Genomic DNA, 8,118 nt, shown 5'->3' on the forward strand with positions numbered 1-8,118 from the left:
TACTATGGTTTTGGAGGTTTTTTTCAAAACCCTGAAAGGACACTTTTATGTCCTATTAGGTTACCAACCTAGTGTTAAACTTAATATTGAATGAATGGAGTAGAAAACATGGACAAGTAGATAGAGAGAGAGAGAGAGAGAGAGAGAGAGAGAGAGAGGAGGAGGAGGTGCTCATCGTCCCTGCTTGTGAGAACATACCTAGAGCATACGTACCTGGAGTGGACGCAAAGACCATTAAATACAATGACGTAATGACTCAATGACGCATATAAATACAATGACGCAACGATGCATTCTTCTTCTATTCAACTTGAGTGATGGAAGAGGCAAGTCGATAACTCAGAATTTTCAATCGAAAGAAAGAGAGAGAGAGAGAGAGAGAGAGAGAGCACAATCAAATCTTGCAGTCAAAAAACCAGATGGTGGAGCTGCATGTGGCCATGGATTGCCCAGGATGTGAGCGCAAAATCAAAAGAGCGTTATACAACATGGAAGGTACTTAGAGAGCCAAAGTTTTTACAAAACGGAGCAAAATTGTTCAAATACAATATTTATGGCTTTAAGAGATCTCTCTCGCATCCTCGCATAGCTCAACATAACTTCCTATATCTATATAGAGCTTTTCGTTTAAACAGATGTCCTCCGTTTCATTTTGTAGATCCTTTGCATGTGCCCCATAGAGAGTAGCAGCTTCATGTTCGTCTGGCACCACCTCAACGGCTTTTGACTGAGCATCTTCTCCGATCTCCTCCATTGATGCCGCTGTGATTGGCACATGGTAGCCTTCATACGTCTGTGCACTACGAGGGGCTACCTCTATGACGTACCACCAGTTTGATGCAAACTTTGTAGGATGAAATATCACCTGCCAGAGCCACATAACTTACATGAGAGCTTCCAAGCACATAAATTCTAAAATGGGATTTTAACTATTTACATACTTACTTGTTCACAATGCTCGGGTAGTATGAAAGTGTCTCTTAGGTCAGTCCATTTCTTAGTTGAATCCACCTCAAGAAAACCAGACTCTTCTCCACACACAGTAGCATTGTGACCCTCCATGATTATCTTGAACCATTGCACGTCGGACAAGTCGACAAAAAATCCTCTATAATCGATCCTCAAAATCTCTTGTAGCGTGCCGAAGTAAGTGAGTTCCACCACCACAGGATCTGCATCAGAGGACCGTCGTCGACTACACTGTTCAAATTTTGCCATGATTCCACAATCTTGAGTAAAATGCTTTTTGTCGATCCGTTCCACCCTAAAATGTCGACCTTTACACCATGCTACTGTGTATGACTTATACTACAACCAACAAAGATTATGAGTGGCAGTGCAAACATCTAGAAAGTCAATAGTCGTACATTGCAAACTTACCTTGGTCGTGCAACCTCGAGAGTACTCCCACACTTCCTCAGTCACTTCTTCACCGCACTATTGTGCGCTTTTCAATTGGTTGTGCAACCATCTTAAGCTCATGAATGTTGGTAAGCTCTCCAGACCCGTCGAATAGTGCATCGGTGGTCGTCTTCCCCGTCTCCACTCGATTTGTGCCCTTTGTCGCTTTTGCGTTGTATCCTCATATTGTGAAATCCACTTTTGCATCACTAGATTGTGAAGCATGCAAAATCGGTTGATTTTAGCCTCTAGATCTTCCGTTATCTTCTTCTCAACACCGAGATTGCACATGACAATCCCAGATATGCGCTCATCATCTATGGTTCGCCATAGCGTGTCCCGGGCTTTATCAAATCCATCTAGCCACTCTCCAATGTACACTAGGGACTCTGATACCAGCCAACCTTCTACCATGCTACCCTCCGGACGTGCCTTCTGACGCACATATCCCTTGAGCGTTTTCATGAAACGTTCTAAAAAGAACATCCATCTGGAATGTACTGTGGCAGCTATTTCCACCTCATCAACTATGTGAACAAAAAGATGCACCTGAAAGGTTAGCATGGTAGTAGGAAAATGTTTCTCAAACATGCACACAACCTTCGCAACGTTTAGTTTGGCGAATGGTATGGAGTCTACATTGATCTGCTTTTGTGAGATCCATTGCACCAACTTCGCAAGTTTGTAGATTGTGTTACGGACGTCAAGAGACAAACATCCCTCAATGGCAACCGGTAAAATAAACTGCAAAACACGTGCAGCAATGATATTAAAGTCCACACACGAATTTGTTACACAATTCCCACTCCTAAGCATCTCCGACGCAGTGATCGAGACACCGGCCACTCTCAAATGCGTAGGAAGTATAATCCTTCGGTGTACTCAATGGTATAACCTTTCTATCACCCAAGTGTGGTAGATTGGTTATGCCATTTCCCTCTTCAATAACAGGTAAATAACGTAAATAAACCTAAATCTAATCTAATATAACGTAAATCTAAATCTAATGTAAATAAACCTAAATCTAATCTAATATAACGTAAATCTAAATCTAACGTAAATAAACCTAAATCTAATCAAACGTAAATCTAACTAAAAATAAACATAAATCTAATTTAATTTAACTTAAATAAACCTAAATCTAATTTAACGTAAGTCTACATCTAACATAATCTTTAACGTCTTTTGGGATAGTTTCCTACGACGTTAAAACTCTCTTCTTCTTGTGTGTGTGTGTGTGGGTGTGTGTGCAGATAAAAAGAGAAAAATGGTATAACCTTTCTATCACCCAAGTGTCGTAGATTGGTTATGCCATTGACGGGAGCAAAGCGAACCCCGACGGCCTCTAAAACACCGGGGACCGAATGGCGCGCCTCGAGCCTGTCATGGTAAAGCAAACAGGGGGCACCACCTAGCTTCAGTGGCTAGGACGCAAACAACACACCACCATAACAAAGTTTTCATCCAAGAGAGATGGATGATTGGGAGTAATGATGAAAAGGAAAGTGAATGAGATCAAGTGAGAGAGAGAGAGAGAGAGAGAGAGAGAGAGAGTGAGGGAGGGGGTATAGCGGCTTAGCACTTAGGCATCACAAAAGGATGGCGAATCCGCACACCCTTCACACATACACAAGCTCACTCCAAAACACAAAACTAGGTGGCGATTCCGCACACCTCACATGGGCAAAACATTGCAAGAAAACATACTCACAAAACCTCAAGCTTTATTTAGAGAATTAGGCGATGAAATGGGGAGCATAGGGTAGGGGAATGAGAAGGGAGAGAGTGGTAAAGCACATGGTGGATAGGTGGGAGTTAATGGCGAAGACTCGCACGAGGATTATGGCCATCATCCTTCATTTAGTTGCCCTTCATCTTCCATAGCCAAGGGTGTAGAAGTCATGCTCAAGACAAGCATGGTGATTGCGGTGATGGTGATGGTGTGGGTGTATATGTGTGTGCACTAGGCACACACAGTGCATAGTGTGTTCTTTGGTGATGTTGTGTGTGTTTAGTGTGATGGTGACCCCTCTTTATATAGGGGAGGAGGGGAAAGAAATTCTAGAATTTAGAAATGAAGAAATCATTATCTACATAGGCCATGTGACTGTGGGCCCCACTTGTCTGGCTGTGTGTATATGTGCCAGAACAGCAGTCTCATGAGAGAGGGACTAAGAGAGAGAGATGGGTTGATGAAAAAAAGTGAGAGGTGACATGGAGAATAAAGTAATTACAAGAGGGGAGAGAGGGGAGTGTGCTCAGAGGTGAATCTGTGTGCAGATGTGTGTGAACACAAGAAAAATCAGGTAACCACCGGGTGGGGATGGGTCTGTGGGCACCTTTTTCAGTGACTGAGTGTGTGTGAGTGTGGGGGAGGTTATTTAGCTACAAGACAAGAGATATGGCGCCCTTTAGAGAGAGAGGGGGGTATTTGGGTCATGGGATATGATAGGAGAGAGAAAGAGGGGGTGGGGTATACTATTTTGGAAGATAGGGTAGGTTGCATGTGAGTTAGGGTGCATTATTGGTGAGAGGTGGGGTAGCTTGAGGGGAGAGAGAAAGGAGAAAGGACAAGGGGAAGAGAGAGGGGGTTGACCTTTTGAGTGGAGGAGAGGAAAAGGGACACACGGCGGGGCAACAGTGAAGAAAAAGGAGGCAAGGTGGGGATGGGCTACCCCGCAGGCATGAGGTGGCCTATTTTACCTTTCTTATATATTTACATAATCATACTTTATTTTTTTCTTATTTTTTCCAATGCTTTTTATCACTCCCTCCCTAAGAGGGGGTTTTCATGGGGTGGGGACGAGAGAAGAGGGGTATGGGAGCTTGGCTTGTGAAAAGCCCCCATCACCATTTCCCTCTTGAATAACAGGTCTTGAGTTCAACTCCTCGTCAGCTAGATCTTTAGGTCTCTTGAATTAGTTTCCTACAACGTTAAATTAAACTCTCTTCTTTTCGGGTGTGTGTGTGTGTGGGTGTGTGTGCACGCCAATAAAAGGAGAAAATTGGTATAACTTTTCTATCACCCAAGTGTGATAGATTGGTTATGCCATTTCCCTCATGAATAACAGGTCTTGAGTTCAACTCCTGCCGACTAGATCTTTAAGGTCTCTTGGGATAGTTTCCTACGATGTTAAGGCTCTCTTCTTCTTCTTCTTCTTCTTCTTCTTCTTCTTCTTCTTCTTCTCTCTCTCTCTCTCTCTCTCTCTCTCTCTCTCTCTCTCTCTCTCTCTCTCTTTTCCTCTCTCAATGTGTGTGTGCATTCTTTGTTTATGCATGTGTGTGTGAATTTTTTGTTTATGCATGTGCTCTCTCTCTCTCTCTCTCTCTCTCTCTCTCTCTCAAAAACACAATGTGTGTGTGTGAGAGAGAGAGAGAAAGAGAGAGGGAGAGAGAAAGAGGGAAAGGGAACATGAGAGTGACGAGAGGGAAGGAGCATACCTGTCTCTCCTTCCTCTCCTCGTGTGTATGTGTATGTGTGTGTGTGTGTGGAGAAGAAAGAGAGAGAGAGGGAGAGCGCGCGTTACCTTGCTTGCTTGAGCGTGCGCCGAAAACTCAGATCTGAGATCTGAGTTTTCGGACTCTTTCGGTTATTTTATTACCCTTGACGACGTCGCTATAGGCGTCGTTATGAGCATCGCTAAGTTACTTGTAACTTAGCGACGCTCATAGCGATGCCTATTGCGACGCCGTGGTTTTTCATATTTGAGCGTCGCACTGCGAGCGTCGCTAATATTAAGTACCTCTTGTAGTGGAGGTAACTTATCATTGGGATTCTCTTGAACACTTGCCAGCTTCTCTCAAGAATGTAAATGTAACTTAATTGATTGCTAAAGCTTGTTGATGTCCACTTGTGTGCATGCACTTGCATGTAGCCTCCAATAAGGAAAAGCTTGGAATTTTACTTCAAAAACTTACAAATCCAACAAAAAAAACTAGTTTTCAAAATTCTAGAGTTGTGGAGGAACAACTTTGCTTGCCTTGAACATCACACCAATTCCCTTGATGCTAACACTTTGCCTTGAAGCTTTTGGCATGTGAAGGCTCATTGGCCAATTTATGGCACTCTAGCAAGCCTCAAATTAAAAATAATGTGAACAAGAATCCTTCAATGCAATAAAGTACAATATTATGATGATTTTTTTCTTTCTTCTTTTTGTGCTCCCACGAAGTCTTTCGCTCTTCTCCACAAATGTGCAGTTCACACCAGGCATGGTCTGTTGTTGCAAAAACGCCATGAAGAGGGTGTTGGTTTGTGTAGGTCAAACCTCATCTTAGAGATCCCCGAGAGAGAGAGAGAGAGAGAGAGAGAGAGAGAGAGAGAGAGAGAGAGACTCATGCATCATGGTTTCCCCTCATACAACAATATGCACACCTTCAACCCCCTCTACTAGTTTCTCCGGATACTTTGATACCATTGCAAGGACCTTGGACACTAAAGTAAGATGTCATAGACACATGCTCCATCCAACTAGACCTCTTAGGCCTTGCCCATCCCTAAGAACCCACATATATTGTTAGCGGGTCACCGTGACAGACGTCTACAACATAGATTTCTGGTACTAATATAATGTCAATACTCAGGAAAGTGACTCGGATGGGGCACATAGACTCTTTGAGATCGTCATTCTCAAGAAGTGAACCTTACAAGCAAACACAACAACTCTATAAGAAAACCAACACTCAATGATCAGGGAAATTTGCCTATGTCCTTTCTCACAACTCTAGGTCATCACGCCATTTTGGCACTCGAACGGACTCGAAATGTAACAAAGCTTTAGGAGGAGGTATAGGACACCTAGGGGCACTATCCTACCAAGTCTGGTCGCAATCCGACAAGGTACCTGAATCACAATCCATCATGAAAAAGGTCCTGAAAACTGCAACATAACATACCAAAAATGTCGCCCTATGGTCTAAGAACACTCTCCTATGGTCAAAACGACTATAAACAGTGATTTAAGCACTCAAATCTGCAATTAAGGCTCAGAGACGTGTAGTCATGAACCACAACAAAAGTGACAATGCTTACACTTAAATAAAAGAGCAAAGAGAGAGGAACACAATGCAAGTTTTGGAATTGAAAATTGACTACCCAATCCTTAGAAAAGTTGAGTACAAGTTGGAGCAGCTTCGTAGCTTGAGCGTACGTATAGCAGAGCTCTTTCTTCTCTCAAGATAAACCTCCTTTCACATTAAGGTTATTGACCTTTATACCTAGGGCATTCTAAATGGCCAGTGGCCGACTCACATGGACCTTTACAATTGTCATGAAAAAATTATAACTCAGGGAATTGACCTGCTACTCTAGAATCATGATTTACACAGAGTATCACTACACTAGCTCGGAAAACTAATAGAGTACAAATGTGGTGTTCAGCTACGTGTTCGACCAGGAGGGTGCCCGTTCAATTTGTCCGGTAACATTCTCCCCTTCCTAAATCGTGTCATCCCTTGACACGACCTTGTGTAGTCTTGTCATCCTAGGGTTGTCTTCAGCTTTGTCTTCAAGGTTGGTCTTCATCTTGGGAAGTGCATTGTTGTTGATGACGCTCCTCCCTTCCTTGAGTGATGCATAGCTGTCGTGTTGTTAATACGTGATTTGAGCTTTGATTGTCGAGACATCTTTTCTTCTTGTTTTGCATTCTCCTCTTTGTTGCCAGTCTTGGCCGCTGTGAAGATGTATTTTGATGTGTTTGAATTTGTAGAATTGAGCCTCTTTATGGCGTGGACTTCATGATGGGTTTGCTTTCCATGTCCACTGCAATTTGAGTTATCCACAATCGGTAGTCAAAGTTGAAGCACTATGTGAGCTACCTATGGTTGTTGTGGATAGCTTGCTTGCTGAATTTTTCATTGCTTGTGGTTGTAGGCCAGTTTTTAACTTGCCATTTTTTTAATGGAGCTTTGTTGCTCGGCGATAAGCATGCTGTGATTTACAACTTTATCTCCAAGTCGTTGATGATTGATTTGGGTAGCCATTTCCCTATTGTTGATGTAGAAGTAATATATACAAGAAAATGATGATGATGGTTTCTAGATAAGGGTCTAAAGCCTGGATGACCAAAGAAAAAAAACCTGGTGAAAAAAAGTGCCTTTGGTATACGCTCTTATTGGAGTTGAGCAATTCCACTTGAAGTACCTATCATGCAAGGTGAGTGCTTGGGAGAAACAAAGGAAGAGGCCTAATGCAAGTGCCAATTATGGGATACTCTATATGCATACAAGAAATTTGTCAAACAAAAGCATGTAGTATAAGAGATGGAGTTGATGGGTGCTTCAAGGAACAAATGTAGCGCATGTGACATCAAAGGATGTCTCAATAGCTTCCACGTTTCCAAGAAGGGTTTTGGATGCAGAAGCTTGTCCACTCATACCTCACTGTGCTGAGTGCGTGAGTGTCTTTTGGACTTCCTCCTTCACTTACCACTATAATACAATGACTTTGACTCTTATGCTCACCTATACCAACATGAGCGACACAAAGTAATTATGCTCAATTCTTCCAGGTTGAGCAGTACCTAGAATAACGAAGACGCTTAGACCATAGAGAATATTACATGAAGGTTTGGGACTAATGCCTCGCTCATTTAGTGGCTTAGATGCCTGACTCTTGTTACCATATACATGTGGTAGTGATGTGTGTGAACACACTAGGACCGTCGGGGCATTTTTTCCCTCTTTAGGAGGTTTTTTCCCCCGAGCATTGTATATACG

The sequence above is a fragment of the Adiantum capillus-veneris genome, chromosome 4 (assembly GCF_014529385.1).
Source record: "Adiantum capillus-veneris isolate H3 chromosome 4, ASM1452938v2, whole genome shotgun sequence".
NCBI classification, from domain to species: Eukaryota; Viridiplantae; Streptophyta; class Polypodiopsida; order Polypodiales; family Pteridaceae; genus Adiantum; species Adiantum capillus-veneris.